General features: G+C 41.8%; 1 protein-coding gene across 2 annotated transcripts in view; it reads left to right on the top strand.

The window, feature by feature from the left end:
* Nucleotides 1–22011, top strand: part of LOC103177321 (Kv channel-interacting protein 1) — an 85347-nt gene that overhangs the window by 47321 nt on the left and 16015 nt on the right. The window contains exon 1 of one of the 2 annotated variants that reach the window (XM_007891437.2): nucleotides 7259–7294. The exons of the other annotated variant lie outside the window; for it this stretch is intronic. The gene's annotated coding sequence lies outside the window, so the exon portion shown is untranslated. Of the gene's footprint in view, nucleotides 1–7258; nucleotides 7295–22011 lie in introns of those variants that run through there. 2 annotated transcript variants of the gene reach the window in all.

Below are 22011 nucleotides of genomic sequence, written 5' to 3'. Positions count from 1 at the left end.
CTGTACTAGTGGAGAGGAGCGATTGGTGACATTGTTTAGCAGGGGAGGGAGGAAAAGCTAGGTCATGAGAAGCAGCGTGTGGATGGGGTCAAGGGAAGAGCTGGAGGGAAAAGTGGAAGCAGTTGAGCGAATCCACCTACTTTTTTGCTTTGCTTCCAGACGAGTTGGAGGTGAGGATGGACAGAGCATGAAGGTGTTCAAGAGATAATTAATAACTGGAACAGATTACAAGGAATAGTGGTTGACTGGACTGGATTCATGTTGGACTCATTTAAAAAAACAAGTTGGTGTTGTGATGGGAGAATGTTAGGGTTGGGGTTCTGGAGCCAGAAGCCATGTTCAATAGTGCCTTTGTGATCAGCGATCAGAACAGTGCTGCATCACCACATAAGCACACCAGTGCAACAGTTCGTCAGCGTAACAGTGTATTGGTACAATGGTAGATGAGTGCAATAGCCATGCATCAGTATATGAGTTAAGCAGTCCGATCATGCAATCGTGCATCAATATTTAATTTACAGTAAGGTGGATGAAAACGAGGCTTGAATATGGTGTTTGACATTGTAATTAAGGCTAAGACCAAAAATAACAGTACAGTTACGTCTGACTGCAGAAGAACTCGAGGGAAGATTAAGTAGGAGGCAAAACTGGAGATTAACAGCTAAAGAAAAGTGGAACATTTGTAAAATATTTCATAGGCTATGAACAGGGTGTGAGAACAAGAAAATTATGATGAGAACAAATCCCCACAGATGAATAACAAGATAAAAATAACCTACGGGACAAGCAGAAATGTAATAAAACATGCAGATGCCAGCAACGTAGAGTGCCTGATAGACAGCTGTTATTGGTGTTATCAGAATATCTAGAATTTGGCAAATTATTGAATCCAATCCTACAATACAGTTGGTCAATGTTTTGGGTCCACGAGCCTTCGTCAGTACTCCATCGTTTTGGCTCATGGACCCGAAACGTTGACTCACTTTCCTTTCTCCATAGATGCTGCCTGACCTGCTGAGTATTCCCAGCTCTCTCTGTTTTTGTTTCAGATTTCCAGCATCTGCAGTATTTTGATGAGTGTTGGGTAGGGGAGAGGAGAAAGATGACTGAAAGTAAGGTCAAAGAGGTATGTTTTGAGACATATCCTGTAAGAGAGGAGGGAGGGAATCAGAGGACGGAGCTCCAGAGAGTGGGAGCAAAACGGCTGAAACCCCGATAGTGGGGTTGGTAGGGTAGAGGACATGAAGCAGCTTGGGTTGGTAGGGTTTGAAGAGATCATGGAGGGATTTAAAGGTGAGAATGAGAATTTTCACTTTGATCCCCTGAGAGATAAGGCATCAATGGAACCCAGTGAGGATGGGGGGGTGATACAAAGTGCCTGGTGTGGGAAAGGACACATGCATGGGAAAGGGTTTCAGCTGTGTTAGGTGTGAGGTAGAACTTAGAAATTGTGCCCCTTATACCAGAATCCAGATCCAGATTATTTATATAAAAGGAGGAAAGCAGTGGTCCTAACGCTTACCTCTCGGGGATACCACTATTTACACTTCTTCATTGCAAATAACAACAACAACAAGATTACATTTGTATACCATTTATCCAGCCTCTGTTTTCTAACCTTTAACCAACTATCTATCTATGCTTCTAACTTTCCATTAATACCCTGTGCCTTGATTTTTTTAACAAGCCTCCTAAGTGACACTTTATTAAAAGCTTTCTGAAAATCCATATAAATCACGTTGACAGCATTACCTTCATGTATTTGTTGTTGGGTATTTTGTCAATCAACTCTTATTAGATTTGTCTTATTAGATTTTCCCTTTAACATGTGGACTGTTTTTAATCAATCCACGTCTTTCCAAGTGGTTATTAATATTATCCCTTACATTAGAAAGGCACTATACAAATGTAATTTTGTTGTTGTTATTAAAATTATTATAATAGCTTGCCCACTACAGACTGGTCTATACTTATTTGGTTGGACCCATTCTCCATTTTTAAACAGAGGCATTTCATGAATCCATCTTTTTTTGTGATGGACTTTCCGGGGATAATAATCCCTCAAAAAAAAAGGTCACTCAATTTACAACTGTTTGTGGGACACTGCTGTGCGCAATTGACTGCCACATTTCGCCCAAAAAATACACATCAATTCACTTTACAGTATATACTGTGAAACGCTTTGAGACATCTCAATGATGTGATACAACACTACATCAAATGCAAGGATTATTATTATCAACTTTTACTTGGACACTGTCCTGAAGGACCGCATAGAGAAGGGATGAAGGGCATTCTGATTGTATGTAGGTCAACCTTGTGGCATAAAGACTTGTGTGCAAACAGTTCGCCTTAATGGTTCCGTGTTCCTGGGGATGCAGCAAAGAGGCTTCCTCCAGCCCATTTGTGATGTCCAGCATCAGGCAGCGCGGTGGGTTTGTGGCAAACACAGGAAAAGGCTGCAGGGAGGAAGCTCTGGCCTACGCTGACCTGTCACTGAGCACCCTGGAGATGGAGTTGCCTTTACAGCAGGCACGTCTATTTGCCATGGCCCTGTGCATGATTACCTGGATTAAACAGCTGGTGCTGAGTAAGCCTGATACACGGCATTGGAATTGGCCTCGAGAACTTCAAGGTAGCCGATACATCACAAGGTGCTGTGGACTGTGAAGGTCCGCCGACCATGCTGAAGGCAGATGTCCAACAGTTAGCTGATGAGGAAACTCTGAGGCTTGGGACGACCGCGGCTGGAGGGGTTACCTGGAGTCCAAGGTCATGAACGCACATTTGTATATACACACTTGGAATCCATCTTGATTGGTTTGCAGAGCTAAGCAGCTGCTGCTCAAGGTTCTCATGTCATTGAATCATGCATGTTCAACTGGTGAAACTATGACTCAATGGGAGGGAATGTGTGACTGAGCTGGGGGCAGAAAGGGCATGCTCTCATGCGTTCCATACTGAGCTGTGTTGCTCACCAGGAAGCTCTCAAGGAGTTCCTGGTACCTGCCATCCAACTAGCAAGGGCTCCAAACACACTTGTCGAATGTCAAATGACCAATTAGTGACTACCTTCCTGGGGGGTGGCGGGATAGGTGGGGTCAGAATCGCTCCAACCCTCTGTGGCAGTCTTGGTTATCCAGTACCTGATCCAGGTAGGTCCACAGTAATCCAGGGTACTGCTGATGACAGCACAGCCTACCTGGCTCATTGGCAGGAACGGCAGAGCAGTCACTGGGGACAGGGATTCTTCCCACTTAGTTCCTGTTAACGTCACAAGCCAAAGGTAGTCCTAGCTGGACAACCAATTGGAAATGTTCCAGACAATCCTTTGAAAGCTACGTGGTTTAACTGGTTAGACTCCAGCAGTACTCCCAACGCACACTCTGGGGTCCCCAAGCCTTGGCTCTTGTCAACCTGAGCCTAATACTCTCCAGGATTAGGTAAGCAGGATGCGTCCTTTATCTCTGGGATTTCCATGTGTTGGTGGGATGCATGGTGGGATCAGTTTGATTTGAATACATGGTGATGGATTTCCGTATGTGTCAGACACTCGGCTGACAAAAAAAATGTTTATTCTTGCTAACCGCTTTCTCATCTCTTTGAAATTTGCCCTTTCCCAGTTGGTTACGTTTGTCTTTGAGTGTTCATCCTTTATGTTTGACTGTTCATCATTCCTTTCAATCTTTACATTAAATCTATTTCTAGGTATACCCCCAACTCCGACACAATTCTCTTGCCGCTCCCCATTTCCTAGAAGATCAAAAACCGCCTCTTTCTCAGTTGGACTAGAAACATACTGATTAAGGAATCAATCATGTACACAACTGGAGAAAAACCTCCACTTTGTGGCCGCTCACATCCCCTATGTCCCAGACTATTTTAAGATGATTAAAGTACAAATATTACAATGCTATTATTTCTGCATCTCTCCAGGTTTCTCTACAGATCTCTTCCTCCATCTCATTTCCACTGTTTCTATAATAAATTCCTAACAGAGTAATAATTCCCTTCTTATATCACACCTCTATCCAGATAGATTCAATCTCTTCACTCACTCTTCCATCATCCTTGTGTTCCACTGTTCTGATTCCTTGTTGAGGTCTGCCACCCCTCCCTTTTTTCCTTCTCTGTCTCTTCTAAAAATGTAGTACCCAGGAATATTTATTTCCCAGTTCTCTCCCAGATTTAGCCAGTTTTCTGATAATGCCTTAGTCCCTCCGTAGATCTGTATAGCCCTCCAGCTCACTAATGTTACTCTTTTCACTTTGTGCATTAACAGCTCATGCAGCTTAATCTGTCTGATCTTTTGGGGTCCTTTGCAGCAATCATTTCCCCTCTTAATCTATTCCCTGTTAGCTCTCTGAGGAGACGCTACCCTGTGTGGAGGGCACAATATAAGTGCATGTTGTTGTTGTTTTGAAATCTTTTACTTTTTCTACAACCATTAATCTGTTTCCCATGAAGCTTAATCTGTTTCACGCATTTACCTGCTATATGTTTCTATTACAATGCTGACTGACACCTGAGACAGGGAATAATCCTAAGGTTTCAACCCCTTGAAGTCCTTTGCCTCAATCTATATCCTAATTCCTAGAGGGAAACTAGAGGACCACTATAGATTTGCGGTTAGTGACATGTATTTTGCAACCTGTGCTTTGAAGCCTCGTTAGGTGTTAAAGCTGGTTGTTTGTTTGATTTGGGACATTACTTTTGATGTAGAAAGGATAAGAGCCTGGGCAATCAAGTTATGCAGAGACAGAATCAGATAAAAGACTTTCTAAAAGAAAGCCCGCAAAATTTTTGTCTGCGATTGAGGTGAGAAGATGCTGGCAGGATCAATTAATCGATGGATAAACACTGCACCGAGCCAGTGCTCTTGAGTTGTTTTAGACTCCCAACTGTCCATTAAACCCCGAGAATATCGATGTCCCTGTCCAGGATGAGGTCGTAGAGAGTGATAGTTTTGTTTGAGCAGGAGCAGACATCTTGGAAGGCAATAAGAATGGGGGCGCTGGTGGGGAAGGGTGTAGGGGAGAGGGGTTTGGGGGATTGTAGATTGTGGGGGGAAAATGACTATCAAGTATGAGGGGGAGAATTGGGAAGGATGTGAATGAGGGAAGGGGGGATTTACTTACCAGAGGCCAGTGGAGGCGGACCTTGCAGAGAGAGTGGGGGATGGGGCAGTTAGGACGGCTGATCTGTGACAATCATCGATGAGTGCTGCGATGAGCCTGGTGGAGAACAGCCAGGCTGGAGCAGAGAGAGGCGGTGGGAGGGCATAGGAGAGAGAGAGAGAAGGCGAGGAGGGCAGCGGGAGAGAAGAACTGAACGCGAGTAGCGAGTAGTGCGATAAAAGTGGGGGCCTGTTGTGAGTGGGTGGCTCGGGTCGGCAGCCAAAACCCTTACGCCGAGACCAGAAGCAAAACGATCGGCTGCCTCTGTCAACTTGCAGGCAGATTGATGTCACGCGGTCAATTTTGGCCATTGATTCAGGCAGGAGATTTTGAAATGGCGGCAGGACCCAACGCTGGCCTTGACCCCTGCACCGGCCCCCCCCCCCGCTCACCCACACGTACCCACTGACCTGGCTCCCTCGAAGGTCCCGCTCAATAACAACAGCCGGCATTTATATAGCGCCCTTCACGCCGGACGGTGTCTCGGAGTGCTCTCACACTTACCTCGCTGGCCTCACTCCTCACTGGTCCGACTCTTGCTCTTGGGGCGGTTGTTGTTTCCCGTTCTCTAGCTCGTGATGCTCTGCTCGTCTCCAGCACGTGTTTTAGAAGTAATACGGGATCACAGGCAGAGCGAGGGGGGACCAGCAGAGCCCTGGGCACAATCTTATTAAATTAATGGTTGTAATGCAATATTTCTCACAGCAAATTAAGTTCAGGAACTTTTGCTGTTTTTTTTTATGTGGTGTAAATGTAAGATGTTTATCGTGCAAATATATTTCAAATTTTCTGGAGCCAGAGTCAGAGAGAAAGAAATAAAATACAGAGTGCAATAAACACCCTTGATAGTCCAAAGTAAATGACTCTTTTGAAAGAATTGTTAAGATCAGCGCTGATAAAAAGTAAATACAAACTAATGAATTTCAGCACACTGATGATTTTGGGAACGTAACTCACAGCAATCCATTACTATTCTTGAGGACGTGGAGTCCTGTGGCTTAGTGGTTAGAGCACTTGCCTCGCAAGCGACAGGACCTGGGTTCGATTCCCGGGCAACGTGAAATATTGGACAAGTTTCCTTACTCCACACTCCTATGATTACCTAACGATAAGTAGGAAACCAGTTGATCACTTTTCGGGGGGGGGGGTAATAAATAATCCCTGAAAAAAAATTGGTCACTCAATCCACGGCTGTTTGTGGGACACTGCTGTGCGCAATTGCCTGCCATGTTTCGCCCACAAAATATACAGTCAATTCACTTTACAGTATACAGTATTCTGTGAAGCCCTTTGAGACGTCTCGAAGACGCGATAATAATAATAATGCATTTGCATTTGATATAGCACCTTATCATGTCTTCGATTTTGATGAGGCGCTACATCAACAGCAACTTGGACTTATATAGCACCCTCCACGCAGGGTAGAGTCTCAGAGCGCTTATCAGTGGCAGAGCCTGACTCCGAGCCGGGGGGGAAAAGAGGGATGGGGAAGTGAACGTAAGCGCGGTCGTAAAGGAAGGTTTTCAGGCAGGACTTGAAAAAGGGAAGAGAAGGGGGAGGCAAGGCGGAGGGTTTGAGGGAGAGTGTTCCAGAGTTTGCGAAGATTATTATTATTATTATAATTATTCTAATAATCTCCAAGCCAAACTACAATACATATGGTTCTGGGTGTGCAGAGGTGCTGCTGGGGAGATGCAACAAGTAAAGTGTAACGACTACTTGAGCCTGACCTGGGGGTATTAGATAACAACAGCAGCTTTTGAGGTAAACTTTGGTTACCGGCGACAGGGAAGGAGGGAGAGAGAGAGAGAGAGAGAGATGAGATACGCTGAACAAATCAGGGTAAGAGAGAGAGAGAAAAAAATAAAAGGCAAGAAGATCGCACTGCAGTTTAGAGAGAGGACCGTCTGAAGTTGTGTGGCTGCTTTAAAGCGGTGGCGATGCATTAAAAGTCCTGGGCTTTTTTCTGAGATGTGTGAGTGGTCTTTGCAACTCCCTGTAAAGCATGCTGAGTCTCCAAGGGGAGTCGGAGGGTCTGCAGACTCTGGGAATTGTGGTGGTCGTCTGTACTCTTTTCAAACTCCTGCACTTGCTGGGGCTGGTGGATTTGTCGGAAGGTAAGAGGATGTTCGGAGCTGTTTTCATTGCCTTGACTGATGGGGTTTTTTTTATTTAAAAAAAATAAAAAATAATCAAAAAAAAGAGGATTTCAGTTCGATTTCTTCACTCGTAAATTTTTTTTGGGAGGCTGGTTACTTGGGTTTGCATCTCCATCGCTTTTGGGGCTCTGAACCTTTGTCCCTGTGTCTGTGTTTGTGTGTTTGTGTTGTGTGTTTGTGTGTCTGTGGTTTTCTGATGTGCTTTTATTTCCATCATCCGCTCTGCTGGGAATTGGGGCATAAATAGTTTTAAATAGCATTTCGAGATAATGTGTGATGGGATTTCCTCCAAACAGGGAGGGATGGAAAAACTCTGAACGCCAACTTGTTATTCCAGGCAGATTACACCGTAAAACTCGGGACACAAATCGCACCTTTCGAGTGATCCGCAGAAAATAGTCATTTTGCGATGTAAAACAGATTCTAGTCTTACCCTAAATCTGGGAATGAAATACAGTTCTGCGGGGCACTGATCAGCGACTTGGGACGTCCACCCGACGTGAAAGGCGCTTTGCAATGTAAATGTTGTAGTAGTTGTTGTTGTTGTCTTCTTCACTATCCAGGAACCATGGAATTTGTTGGAGAGACAACATTTAGGCTTTGCTCGATGTAAATCAGGCTTGGACAGTGCTGACTGTCTCAAGGTAAATGTAACTGGTTAAAGGCAGTGCAATCAAGAATCTCCTTATTACTGTATCAGAACTGGATATGAATGAATGCTTTTCAACTTCTCTGCAAAATTCTGGCTGTTGGCTCTGGGCTGCACAGAATAAAGTGCATCCTTGTGGCCTGGAATGTGGAAGGCGTACAGTGGTACTGTATTTGGGACTGCTTTTGGGGGAGATTGCCATCTGCAATGTGAAGGGACCTGTAAGCTGCAGCCTTCTGGATAAAATTGAGTTGATAGATCCAGCTAAGAAGGGCAGAGAATTAGATAAATCTTGGTCTGCAGTGGGGAAAAACAGCCATGCTGAAGAGAGGGAATGGTATGGTGGATAAAAGAGAGCTCAGGCCTGCTGACCATTAGGAAGAAGACCAGAAAGTTTGAAACCATTATGGACCAAAAAAGAGAAATGCCTAAATCAAGAGTGCGAGAATCCTAAAAAAACCACCAGTTAACAAGTAGAGGCAACCAGACAAGAAGGTTAAAAGGAGAAAATAATACAAAATGCTAGAAGAAACCCAAATAAAATCGTGACACTAGAGACGCCAATGGATAATTATGATGTGGTTGGAATCACAGAAACATGGCTAAACCAGGCTGATAACAGTGAATATAACGTACAAGGATACAGGCTATTCAGGAAAGGTCTGGGAGGTTAAGGTAGTTGATACAATATCACACAATCAATCAAAGTTATCAGCACTGACCTGGAGGGCTGCAGACATGCCTAACAGACTATCAAGACTGCCACAGATGCCACAGATTAGATTCTGAAGTTTTGTTGCTGAGCATCCCACCTTGGAACCAGGCCGATTTACTTCTGATTTCCCCCCCCCCACCTCACTCTCCCCTGCCCTCATTCTCCCGGCCTCCCACCCCAACCGCCCCCACCTCAAGGATAAAGAAGAATATAAAAAGGAAAGAACTGGGGAGTGAGACTAAATGAATAGCTCTATCAGAGTTTGCACAGGTACGATGAGTGAATTGCTTCCATCTGTGCTGTGAAATTCTGTGATTCTGCAAGTGACAAAGGAGTGACTGAGGGTTTCACCTCCACTGAGTGTGAGGTAAGGCTGATGATGGCCACATTCCAGAGATAAAGAATAATCTTCTTGGTCAAGGTCAGGATGTAGGGATGAAAGGAGTGGTGAGGTGTGAACAAAATACTAAAATTGTGCCCGCAGTTCCACTGCCTGAACTCACCAGTACCGAACTCTCCAGCTAACAATGAAGAAGATCATAAGCAATTTCAGGAGGACATAATAATCCTTGCATTTGATGTAGCACTTTATCATGTCTTCGAGACATCTCAAAGTGCTTCACAGAATATGCTGTAAAATATATTGACTGTATGTTTTGTGGGCGAAACGTGGCAATCAGCTGCGGACAGCAGTGTCCCACAAACAGCCATGGAATGAGTGACCAATCTCTGTATTTGGGGGATTGTTGACCAGTACACCAAGAGAAACTCCCTTTCGGAGAGATTAACATGGGAAAACGAGATTAAAAGATCTGCCATGATCTAATAAAAATGGCAGAGTAGGCTCAAATACTGCAGTTCACTATTCTGCTCCTATTCCTCTCAGAGGTGCCAACAAAAAGAACAATTTGCTCAGCATTTCTTAGCTTTTATTTCTCATCACTTAATAAGGCTCATAGTTAATAGCACCTAAACATAAATTATAATTAACAAAGATATTAAAGTTGATTTTAATTCTTTTTTTGATGGATTGATTTTTAATGGGGATTGTTAATGGTAACTAGTTTCAATGAATTACATGAATCTATTGTTGACTTTAATGATCTAGTGTTTATGAATGTGACGAGTTTCAGAGGGTGCTGGCATCCATGTCAGGGATATGGACAAAATACTTGTCCATAACAGGATTATGGCAAAACAGGATTAAAATACTTAATAAAATGCGATTAGAGATTATGCTCCTTGGAGGGGAGGTAAGCGAGGACTTCTGGAAACTGAGTTGGCTCCAGGGTAACGTGATTGATAACAGAATGTCAGAATGATTCAATCCTCTGTAGGGATTTTGGTCATCCAGATCCTGAGCCAAGGGGACTGCAGTACTGCAGAACACTGCTGAAAAATAGACGAGCCAATCCTGCTGGTCAGCAATATATGACAGAGCAGTCACTGGGAGCAGGATTCTTCCCACTCAGGTCCTGTTAACCCTGCAAGCCAAAACAAGACATAGTAACCTTGTCAGAGACCCTACTCTCTATGGCAAGTTGTGCAGTTTTATCTGGTTACGTTCCAGCAGTAGCTCAACACACACTCTGGGGTCCTCAAATTCTGGCTCATCCATTCACCTAAATAATAATAATAATAATCCTTGCATTTGATTTAGCGTTTTTCATGTCTTCTCGACGTCTCAAAGTGCTTCACACGATAGACTGTAAAGTGAATTGACCGTACATCTGTGGGCGAAACGCGGCAGCCAATTGCGCACAGCAGTGTCCCACAAACAGTCGTGGATTGAAAATGACCAATTTATTATTGTTTTGTTTTGGAGGGATTATTATTAGGCTCTGTGCTGAGTAAGGAAACTTGCCCAAGGTTTTGCCCTCTGCCTGGAATTGAACCCAGGTGTCTCGCTTGCAAGGTGAGTGCTCCAACCACTGAGCTACAGGACTCCACGTCCTAATTAGGCAAGTTAGGTGCATCTTTCCAGGGAGAGAGTATCATTCCAGAAATTTTCATTTGTAAGTAGCATACCCCAACTCTCATTCTAGATTGCAGACTCCTAATCACAGTGATGGGTGTCCACATGTATCAGACATCTGGCTGACCAAAAAGAGTGCCTTGTGCATTGTATGAAGGTTCCAGCGCCTTGGGACGTCCTCCTGACGTGAAAGCACTATACAAATATCACTTTGTATTGTATTTGTATGTTGAGGAGACTTCTGCAAAGCTAATATATCTTTCCTAAGATTGTGCGTTGAAAATGGAACTAAAGTGTCTAAATTTGGTCTGACCAATTCTCTGTGTAGCTCGATGCTGTCAGATGCTGTACAGCATGCTTTTATATTTTAGTTCTGTTACAAAGCCTGAAGAGAGATTATTTTAGCCTTGTAATTAAGCAATAGAGGAGTTGACAGAGAGTTTAATGTCCTGTTCGTTGAGAGGAGATTAAAATATTATTTACAAAGTTAAGTTGCAGAACAACAGAATGAGCACAGTGCGTCAGTGACAAAAGAAACACGAGCATGTTTTAAAGGTCTCTATGGGACTGTAAACTGTGGGAGAAAAGATAAATGGGATAAAAATGAAAGTAACATCATTATGCAACAGATGAATGGAACTGGGGAATTAAAAGTCAGATTATGCCTTGTGCATTATGTGCAGTGAAGAATTCTGCAGCAAAGAGTGTTTGTCACTGATAAATGGCTTGGAGTTTATGCTTTGGTGAATTTCAGTTCCGTAACGAAAAAGAATAAAACTAAGTAAGCAGGAAATTCCTTTTCCAATATAGTGTTTCAAAAAAGTGTGTTTTCCTTTCCGTTTGTAGAATCTTTCTACAGTACAGGATTTATAGACATAAAACCATAGAAATTTACAGCAGTGCCCGTGCTTGAAAACAGCAATCAATTCAGTTTTGTTTACCTGCCTTTTTCCCATACCTTTATAAATTACTCCTTTTTAGATATCTATTTAGTTCCCTCTTCAAAGATTATGTGGACCGTGTCTCAACTACCAGCAGAGATTACACATCCTGTTAACTCTGTGTTGTTAATCTTTCCTAATTATCTTAATTGATTACGTCAAGTCAGAAACTCACAGACCACTAGAAATAATATCTCCCTAACCAGTTTATCAAACCTCTCAATTTTAAAGACCAGGTCTCCTCTCAACCTTCTCTGTTGCAAGAGTCTCTGCTTATAGGCAAACAACTCATCCCTGGTATTGTAGTAAATCTGCTCTGCATAAAGTTTGTGTGATTTGTTTGTTTTGAAGCTAATCCAGTTGGTTTGCAGGGGCAGTTGATGATTAGGTAGTACTGAGTTATCCCTGCCTACAGTGGCGTGAAAACTAGAAACAATAATTGTGCGCTAAATAATAATTTGGACAGGGTTAAGCATCACCTTTCTTGTTTTTATATTCCATGCTTCTCTTTATAAAACCTCCCCGGATCCCGTCAGCTTTCTTCGTAGCTTTGTTTCGCCCACAAAATATACAGTCAATTCATTTTACAGTATATTCTGTGAAGCGCTTTGGGATGTCTCAAAGACGTGATAAGGTGCTATATTAAATGCAAGGACTATTACTATTGTTATTGTCCATCTGCTTCCACCTTTAAATATTTATGTAGAGTAAACTCCTGATAACTCTTGCTTAACTGCCACTACCACTTAAGTCATCATCTCAATAGCCTAGCTACATTTATTTATGTATTTATACATGTACCTAACTCATTACCGAGCCTTTTCCCCTCAGAGTGACAAGTTATCAGGAGTTAACTGTATATTAACCCCTAAGTCTTGCTGCTCTTATTCTCCTTTTAAATTGTTATTGATTGACATATCATTTGCTCTCTTTATTTTTCCTTCCAAAAAGTACAACCTTACACTTTTCTGCTTTAAACTTCATCCGCCACCTCTACCCAATCTAATCGTCTGTCTATGTCCAACTGGCAGTTGCTTACCGTCTTCTCCGTATTTAGCTACACTTCCTATTTTTGTCAGAAAACTTGTTTCTCATATCAGAATTCAGATCATTTTTATATAGAGAAGAAGCAGTGTCTTTAGGGGACACCACCATTTAGAAATCTCTGTTCCACTCTGTTTCCTATCCTTTAATCAACTCTCATCTCTATCTACCTTTCCATTAATACCATTCAACTTAATTTGTTAACAAGCTTGTTATATGGCACCTGATCAAAAACCCAAATCCTTATACACCGCATCCACAGAATTACCTTTATCTTTTCTTTCGTTAATTCATCAAAAAAACTCTTATTAAATTTGTCAAGCAAAACCTGCCTTAACAAATGCATGCTGACTGTCTTTAATCAAACCTTGCCATTCTAATCATTCATCTAATCATTAATCATTTCATCCTTTTTTTTCAAAGTATCCTCACTATAGATGTTAGGTTGACTAGTCTACAAGTCCTTGGTTTATCACTTTGGCTCTTTTTTGAACACTGCTGTTACGTGAGCAGCCCTCCAGCCTTCTGGCACTACTTTTGTATCCAAGGATGTTTGAAAGATTGCAGTCAGTGTATTTACCATTTCATCCCCAACCTCCCTCAGGATTCTCGGATTCCCTGGTGATTTGTCCACTTAGAGTTTCATCAGTTCTTTTGTACAATTTACTTTTCTAGTCTAATTGCTTCACATCTTTCTCTTGTACACTCAGTTTCTCACTGTCACACTCTCTACTGTTAAAAATGAAATGACATTCTTATTCAGTATAGTTGCGAGACCTTCATTTTCGACAACTTCTTGGCTCTAATTGGCCTTACGTTTTCTTCAACTATTCCTTTGATTTTGCTTTTATATGTTAACAGAATTCTTCAGTAGTTTTCTTTCGTATCTATCAGTCATTTGTAATATCCTCTCTTGACCTTCCTAATCTCTTTTTATTTCACTTCCATATTTTCTATATTCTGCATGATTTTAGTTGCATAGTATTGCACTTAGATTTATTGTATGCCTCTCCTCAATCTAATTTCCTCTTAATTTCTCTATTGATTCAAAGAATCCTAGTCTTTGCTACACAGAGTACTCGAGTTATCGCTTGTGGGAAGATGCATGATCTGTATTCTCTTCATCTTTGAAAATATCTTTCTATTCATCTCCCCTCTTATCTCCCAGCCTTTCTCTCTAATTCATCTGCCCCATCTTTTCTCATCTCTTTGAAATTTGTCTTTTCTAGTCAGCTAGCTTTTTATATTTTTTTATATATTTTTATGTCTTGAGGGGACACCACCATTTACATCTCTCTATTCCGAATAACATGGACTCCCATAGCTCAGTGGTTAGAGCACTCGCCTCGCAAGCGAGAGACCTGATTCCCGGCAGGACGAAATGTTTGGCAAGTTTCCTTACTCCACATGCTTCTGTTTACCTAGTAGTAAGTAGGAACCCGGTTGTTAGTCGATTGGCAGATCGCTTTTCCGGGGGTAATAATTCCTTAAAAAAAAATGGTCACTCAATCACAACTATTTGTTGGACACTGCTTTCCGCAATTGGCTGCCACGTTTCGGCCACAAATATACAGTCAATTCACTTTACTCTAAGCGCGATGAGACATCTCGAACACGTGATAAGGCACTATATCAAATCCAAGGATTATTATTATGTCTCATCATCCTGTGCAAATCCATTTCTGATCTCTAAAGGGAGATCTAATATATAGAGAGATACTGTAATTAAGTAAAGGCCTAAGTTGCACAGGGATAGAATTTGCAAGATTCCTGAACACATTCCCTATCTTATTTAAGGAAACACATCTAGGATCACTAACAGGTGGTGCCTGTTTCCAGGCACGTTATTTGATTCTATTCAAGAATCGAGCGTCACCATATTTTTGGACTCTGTGGTGAGAAATCTATCCTGTATATTATAGGTTGTATATCAGACTCCATTTTAGTTTTTAATGCTTAATTTTGCTTTCCAATCATTTATGTTGTGGAGTCCTGTAGCTCAGTGGTTAGAGCACTCGCCTTGCAAGCGAGATACCTGGGTTCAATTCCAGGCAGAGGGCGAAACCTTGGGCAAGTTTCCTTACTCCACACACCTAATAATAATCCCTCCAAAAACAAAACAATAATAAATTGGTCATTTTCAATCCACGTCTGTTTGTGGGACGCTGCTGTGCGCAATTGGCTGCCACGTTTCGCCCACAAATATACAGTCAATTCAGTTTACTGTATATTCTGTGAAGCGCTTTGAGATGCCTAGAAGATGTGAAAAGCGCTATATCGAATGCAAGGATTATTATTATTATTATTCGTCCACAAGAACTGAAATTCTCATTCTCCAAGGCTAAAATTAATTAAATCAATTTTCACTTCACTCCAACCTCCAGTATAAAACATTACCTTTGTTGGGGTGACAGAAATTTCCACTACTGACCCTACGATCCAGCCCAGAAAATAAAAATTGGAACAATAATACATCAACGACTTTCATTTATATAGTGCAAGTTGTAACTGTCTCGGAGGGCTTGACCGTGTGAGTCAGGGAGGGAAGAGAGTGGGAAAGGGGAGATAACCATAGGAACAGTCAAAGAGGCCCCACAAAATATACAGTCAATTAACTTTACAGTATATCCTGTGAAGCACTTTGAGACGTTTTGAAGATGTGATGAGGCGCTATATCAAATGCAATGATTATTATTAACTTAATTGAGATAAAGAGTGAGGGGTAGAGAGAGAACTTTCCAGAGGTTAGAGGCATACAGTCTGATAGCTTGATTGCAGATGGTTGTGTGGATAGGACGGGAGACTTACAGTTAGCCTCGAAAAAGATCAAGAAAAAACCCTGTGTTGGCCACCTGAGGAGCAAGCAGAAAGAGATTAGGTAGGAGAAGATCAGTGAGATAGGGAGGTGCTAGGGTATAAGAGATTCGTAGGTGAGGGTGAAGACCTTGAAATTGATCTGCTTGGAGCTAGGGAGTCGGTGGAGTCTAGCAAGGACTGGGGTGAGGTGCATGTGGAGTTTGTTGTAGATGAGGAAGCAGCTGACTGAGTTTGGAATAAGTTGGCTACATGATTCACTTAGGCCAAACACCCCAAATTCTGTTCTCTGTTCAGACGAGGGAGGAGGGGGTGGCAGGAGGCCACTAGTAGCCAATCATTGTTAAAACCGATTGGGCAACAGTGAGGAATGCGGCATCACATTCCTGGCTCATAATGTTAATTGATACCTGCATTAATTTCAGGTAACAATGAAGGAATACAGTAAATTTTGGTTTATAGTCTCTACAGAAAACACTTCACTCAGAGGCTTGTGAGATTGGGACGTACTGCCTCAAAATGCTTTGGATACAGAATCAATTGGTTGTTACAAAGAATATAGATCGATAAATTCGCAAACAAGCGTACTAAGGTGTATAATCTAATACACTAGCAGAACAAGTTAAATAGGTTCCTTCTGCTTTTTTATTTCTGTATTCCTATGGCAACAATAGATATAGAGTAAAGTTTAGGATAGCCCAAAAGCTTGATTTTTGTTATATACAGAGGGTAATCAAGCTGGAACGGTATATCAGGAAGGTGGTTGAAGCTAGGACATTGCATTAATTTAAGAAACGCGTTGATCTGTACTGGAAGGACAGCTGACAGGGATTCTGGAAGGATGTTTGTCAGCCACCTTCTCTTGTGATTTTATTTGTTTGAGTTTTTTAAATCTAAAGTCACTGTCTTGTAAATTGAGCCTATAACACTTTAATAAGTTCAGTGATGAAAATGTGTTTGATGAGTTACAGGCTTACACACCATTTTTAAATAATATTGCGATACCTTATCCCGTTGAAAGCTGCCAAAGCGTTTCACGCAGTGAGTAATGGTATGAATTAGCATCTCCAGACATTGTCTTCCTATTGTCTTCCCTTGGTCTGAAACAGAGCATTCAGCTAATCTGGTCAATGCCAGTTATACTGTTTGCCTGCCCTGTGCTCAATTTAACAAAGCTATGAAAGAGCGTATCTTATCTAGTTCAAAAACTTTTCGGTGTGGCTCACTTTAGGATGTGCTAATTTGCATTTGGAGTCACTGAATGAATCTTCTTGTGCTACAACTGCAATCCGATCCAAAACTCTGCACGTGCAACCTACTTTTCATCAATTTGGGATAAAAAGCCAATTTTTTTTAAATTTACCTATTGAATGTTTCTGTGTTTCAGTGTCCTAATGCAGGTATACATAGAGGTGTAAAGGGCAAGTTTTGGACTAACAGAAAGAAGTTTTTTTTATAATAATATTAATCCTTTCATTTGATATAGCGCCTTATCGTGTCTTCTAGATATCTCAAAGCGCTTCACAGAATATACTGTAAAGTAAATTGACTGTATATTTTGTGGGCGAAACATGGCAGCCAATTGCACACAGCAGCGTCCCACAAACAGTTGGGGATTGAGTGACCAAATTATTATTATTATTTTTTTTAAGGGATTATTACCCCCGGAAAAGCGATCCGCCAATCGGCTAACAACCGAGTTCCTACTTACCGCTAGATAAACAGAGGCACGTGGAGTAAGGAAACTTAACCAACATTTCGCCCTGCCTGGGAATCGAACCCAGGTCTTCTCACTTGCAAGGCGAGTGCTCTAACCGCTGAGCTGCAGGACTCCCAGAGTGGAATTAACAGAATGAGATACCAGGGAAGCTGGTTGAGGTTAGGACACTTGATTCAATTAAGAACCACCTGATCTGTACAGATCAGGTGGTTAAGTGTGGATTCTGGAATAGAGCAGAATACACGTACAGCCTTGTGATTTTGTTGGTTGAAATGTTGCTTCTGAGTAAAGGTAAAGGTGTATTTTAAATCTCCTAAAATTCCCATCTTGAAAATATAAGCAATATTACTTCAATATGTTCTCTGGGATGTCCTCCTGACGTGAAAGGTGCAATACCGATGTAATTTGTTGTTGTTGTGATAAAATTTCATTTAATGGGTTACAGACTTATAAGCCACTATAAAATAATAATGCAATACTTGCCTTTGGTATCTTATTGTGTTGAAAAATCTCAAGATATTGATTATGTTTGCTGGTAAGTTTGTACCCAAGAGGTAGTGTAGAGAAGATTCCCAACAGAGAGGAATGAATTATGAACAATAATTAGAAAATCTAGGCTTCTTCAGCTTTGGAAAGATGCATCAGAGGAATCCTTACATTTTTAAGTTAAGAAGTAAATCAGAACAATAATAATAATCCTTGCATTTGGTATAGCGCCTTATCATGTCTTAAAGAGGTCTCAAAGCTCTTCACAGCATATACCCTAAAGTGTCGTGGCTGTGTATTTTGTAGGCGAAACTCAGCAGCCAGTTGCTCGCAGCAGTATCCCACAAACGGTTGTGGAGTGAGTGACCAAAATATATATATATTTTTGAAGGGATTATTAGCCCCTGGAAGGCGATCTGCCAATCGACTAAGAACCGGGTTCCTTCTTACTGCTAGATAAACAGAGGAAAAATACCTGAAGCAACATAATGATGTTGTTGCTAATACGTTCAGCGTTTGGGGACGTGAAAGGCCATATACAAATGTAATTTTTTATTCTTTTTTGTTTGTTTGTTCCGTATTACATTCAGAGGCAGCCTGGCTGAGTGGAAGCACTCTCCTCTGAGATACTGCTGGAGATTAACCAGCTAAAACCATTGGAGTTATTGAACTGTTGTCTAGCAAAATGCTCATTAAGTATCTCTGGCCTACAGTACTTTTATTTTGTATGCATTTCCCTTTTCGCTATAAAATCCTTTAGTATTTTTCTTTATGTTCCCCACCATATCTCCTCTTTTCTCATATCTCCTCTTGTTTCTAACCTGTTTTGCTTCCATTGCATAGTTTTCATATGCTGTCTGATTTTGTATTATTGTTTTTGTTATATGCCTCTCTTTTGAGTCTTAATTTCATTTTAATTGCTTTACTCATCCAAGTTTTAGAAGCACCCCTGCAGGAGGGCATAGATCACGCCCAGAAAACAAATTAGATAGACTTCTGCTGGAACATAATATCTCGGAATACAGTATATAGTTTGGGACATGACATGTCAAGCGACTGCCAGGATGGTGCAAGGCAAACTAGATGGACCTTGGTCTTCTTTTGCTTAGCAAATTCTTATGTCCTTAAAACAAAACTTGCACCAAGGGTTTTAGTTACAAAAAAAAGGTTTATTTTGATAAGGAAACTATGGTTATTTGCAGCCTCAGACTCTCACTTCTCCCTCGAGCCTCCAGTTGTGTATTGGTGCTGATTCATTAACTAGCTGCTGTTGCCCAATTAGCACTTGGAACTTCAAACAAGCCTGATCAGAGATCTCCCTTTATTTAAATGAGTCACAAAGAAAAAAAAGGGTTCCCTGACACGTGAGTGGAACGCCGGTAACCACAGAAAGCAGAGACAGGGTTTATCTCCCTATCACAGCCCCCTTTATTAGTTATAGGTATATGCCTACATAGCGCCCTATTGATCTCAGCGTTGAAAATGTTCCACTGCTTATCAACTGGCTTTCCACGAGCCTATCTACCCAATCTGTGCGAGTTCCGTTCTAATTCCTTTGACCTTTTCCAGTGGGTACCCTGGTCTTTGACTATTCCACTCTATTTTCCTTTTTTACATTAAATCTAATAATGTTGTGGTTGCTGTTTGGTGCCCTGTACCCCTCACATTAGTCACTTGCTCCACTTCATTTCCTAGAATAAGGTTGAGAACTGCCTCCTTCCTAGTTGGACTGGAAATGTATCGAGTAAGGAAACAATCCTGTACACATTGCAGAAACCCTCACCTTTTTGGCTACTCACATTACCTTCGTCCAGTCTGTTTTAGGATAATTGAAGTCTCCAATTATTATGACTCTCTTGTTTCACTTTCTCCATCTTTCCCGGATTTTTCTACAGATCTTTTCGTCAATCATGTTTTCAGTGTTTAGTGGTCTATAATAAATGCCTCACAGCGTAATGCTTCTCAGACGAGATCTGGCTTGGTTGGAAATCCTCTGTCGTTCCCTACCATAACGGCTCTGCTGATTCAACTCCTACGTGATGAGTGGCCATTTGACAAGGTGTGGAACCATTGCTCAATCGGTAGAGATGTATGTCCAAGCTATCGGCAGGAGGATGGTAGTAGAGTTCTCATACATTTCATGCTGAGCTTTGCTGTGTCAGCTGTTTGTGTCAGCCAGGCTTGGTTGTTAGCAATCTCGCCTTTGAACTGGTTGTGAGTTCAAATCCCACATCAAGACTTGGAACTCATACAGTCTGAGGTAACCTCTCCAGTGCAGTGCTTGGGATACACTGCATTGTTGGAGGTGCCGTCCTTCAGATGAGATGCCAGTTCAGATGGACATTAAAGATCCCGTTGTACTATTATATAATAATAATAATAATAATCCTTGCATTTGATATAGCGCTTTTCACGTCGGGAGGACGTCCCAAAGCGCTTCACAGAGTACACTGTAAAGTGAATTGACTGTATATTTGTGGGCAAACGCGGCAGCCAATTGCGCACAGCAATGTCCCACAAACAGTCGTAGATTGAAAATGACCAATTTATTATTGTTTTTAGTTTTGGAGGGATTATTATTAGGCGTGTGGAGTAAGGAAACTTGCCCAAGGTTTCGCCCTCTGCCTGGAAGAGTGTTCAAAAAGTATTCAAAAAGAGTGGTGTAACTTTCACTTCACGATGACATCCCAAAGCATTTCATAGGATATAATGTAAAGTGGTGGGATTATGTTTGTTTGTAAACTGGCAGTCAATTTGCAAATATCAATGTCTCCCAAACAGCCCTGAAAGTGAATGAGCAATTTTATTTGCTAGAAATCCGGGAGAAGCTCCTTTCTCCTTATGAATAGCACCATGGCATATTTAGTGTCCATCTCAACAAACAGACAGCACCATAGTTTAACATTTTATCTGAAGGATTACCCCTCCGCTTGAAGCCACAACCTTCTGACTCAGAGGCAAGAGCACTACCAACTGAGCCAGGCTGACACACGGGTGGTCCTAGCTGGACAAGCAACAGGAAGCTTGCTCTCCATGGCACGTCATCAACAACAACAACAACATTATATTTATAGAGCGCCTTTCACGTCAGGAGGACATCCCAAAGCGCTGGACAGTTAGGGGTTGGTACCCGAACATGTGGGAGGGGTGGGGTAGGGATGAGGGAAGGCAGAGAGGTGGGAGGGCGACCAAAGGCACGATCAAAAAGAAGGGTGTTGAGACAGGCCTTGAAGGAGGCAAGGGAGGAAGTGAGGCGAAGGGACTGTGGGATGGAGTTCCAGAGTGAGTCCTGCAATCAAACTCCATCAGTACCCCATCGAACATTCTTGGGTCTCCAAGCCTGGGGTAGTGCCAACCTGCACCAAATAAATAATAATAATGCTTGCATTTGATATCGCACCTTATCACGTCTTCGTGACGTCTCAAAGCACTTCACAGAATATACTGTAAAGTGGATTGACTATATGTTTTGTGGGTGAAACGACGCAGCCCAATTGCGCACAGCAGTGTCCCACAAACAGTTGTGGATTGAGTGACCAATTTATGTTTTTTTTAATAGGATTAGGTAAGCACAAGGTGCAGTCCTGCAGAGAGAGAGACAGAGCACATTCAATTCTGGTTTTGACATCCTTAAGCATGATGGTGGGTGGATTTTTGCATGTAGACAACCAGCTGACAATAATAAAGGGTAGAGGTACGACAGGTGGATCTGAACCAAAGAACAAATCACCAGCTTCAGGACAGGGGTTAGAAAAAAATTCTTACATAAAATATTACTTTATAATGAGATATCATTTTCATTCATTGTGATCAGCTGGCGCTAGTGGGAAGATAAAAAAACTGACTGGTAATTATTTTTCTATGGTCTGGTAATGATTAATTTTATTCTATTCGTATCACGTGTTATGCTCATCAGCACCTTTCTTGGTGTCTGATGAATAAGTGACCTACTTCTCTGCAGAGGATGAGTGTTATATGTCCATTAGTATCAGTTTGACTCATGTGGAGTTCTGTAGCTCAGTGGTTAGAGCATTTACCTCGCAAGCGGGAGGACCTGGGTTCGATTCCTGGCAGAGCGAAATGTTGGTCAAGTTTCCTTACTCCACACGCCTCTGTATACCTACCAGTAAATAGGAACCCGGTGGTTAGTGGATTGGTGGATCGCTTTTCCGGGGGTAATAATTCCTTCAAAATAAATAAAAATAATTTGGTCACTCAATCCACGACTGTTTGTGGGACACTGCTGTGCGCAATTGGCTGCTGCGTTTTGCCCACAAAATATACAGTCAATTCACTTTGCAGTATATTCTTTGAAGCGCTTTGAGACGTCT

The sequence above is a fragment of the Callorhinchus milii genome, unplaced genomic scaffold, assembly GCF_018977255.1.
Source record: "Callorhinchus milii isolate IMCB2004 unplaced genomic scaffold, IMCB_Cmil_1.0 Scaffold13, whole genome shotgun sequence".
NCBI classification, from domain to species: domain Eukaryota; kingdom Metazoa; phylum Chordata; class Chondrichthyes; order Chimaeriformes; family Callorhinchidae; genus Callorhinchus; species Callorhinchus milii.
The sequence above is the reverse complement of the archived record's forward strand: the minus strand, read 5'-3'. Positions and strand labels throughout refer to the sequence as shown.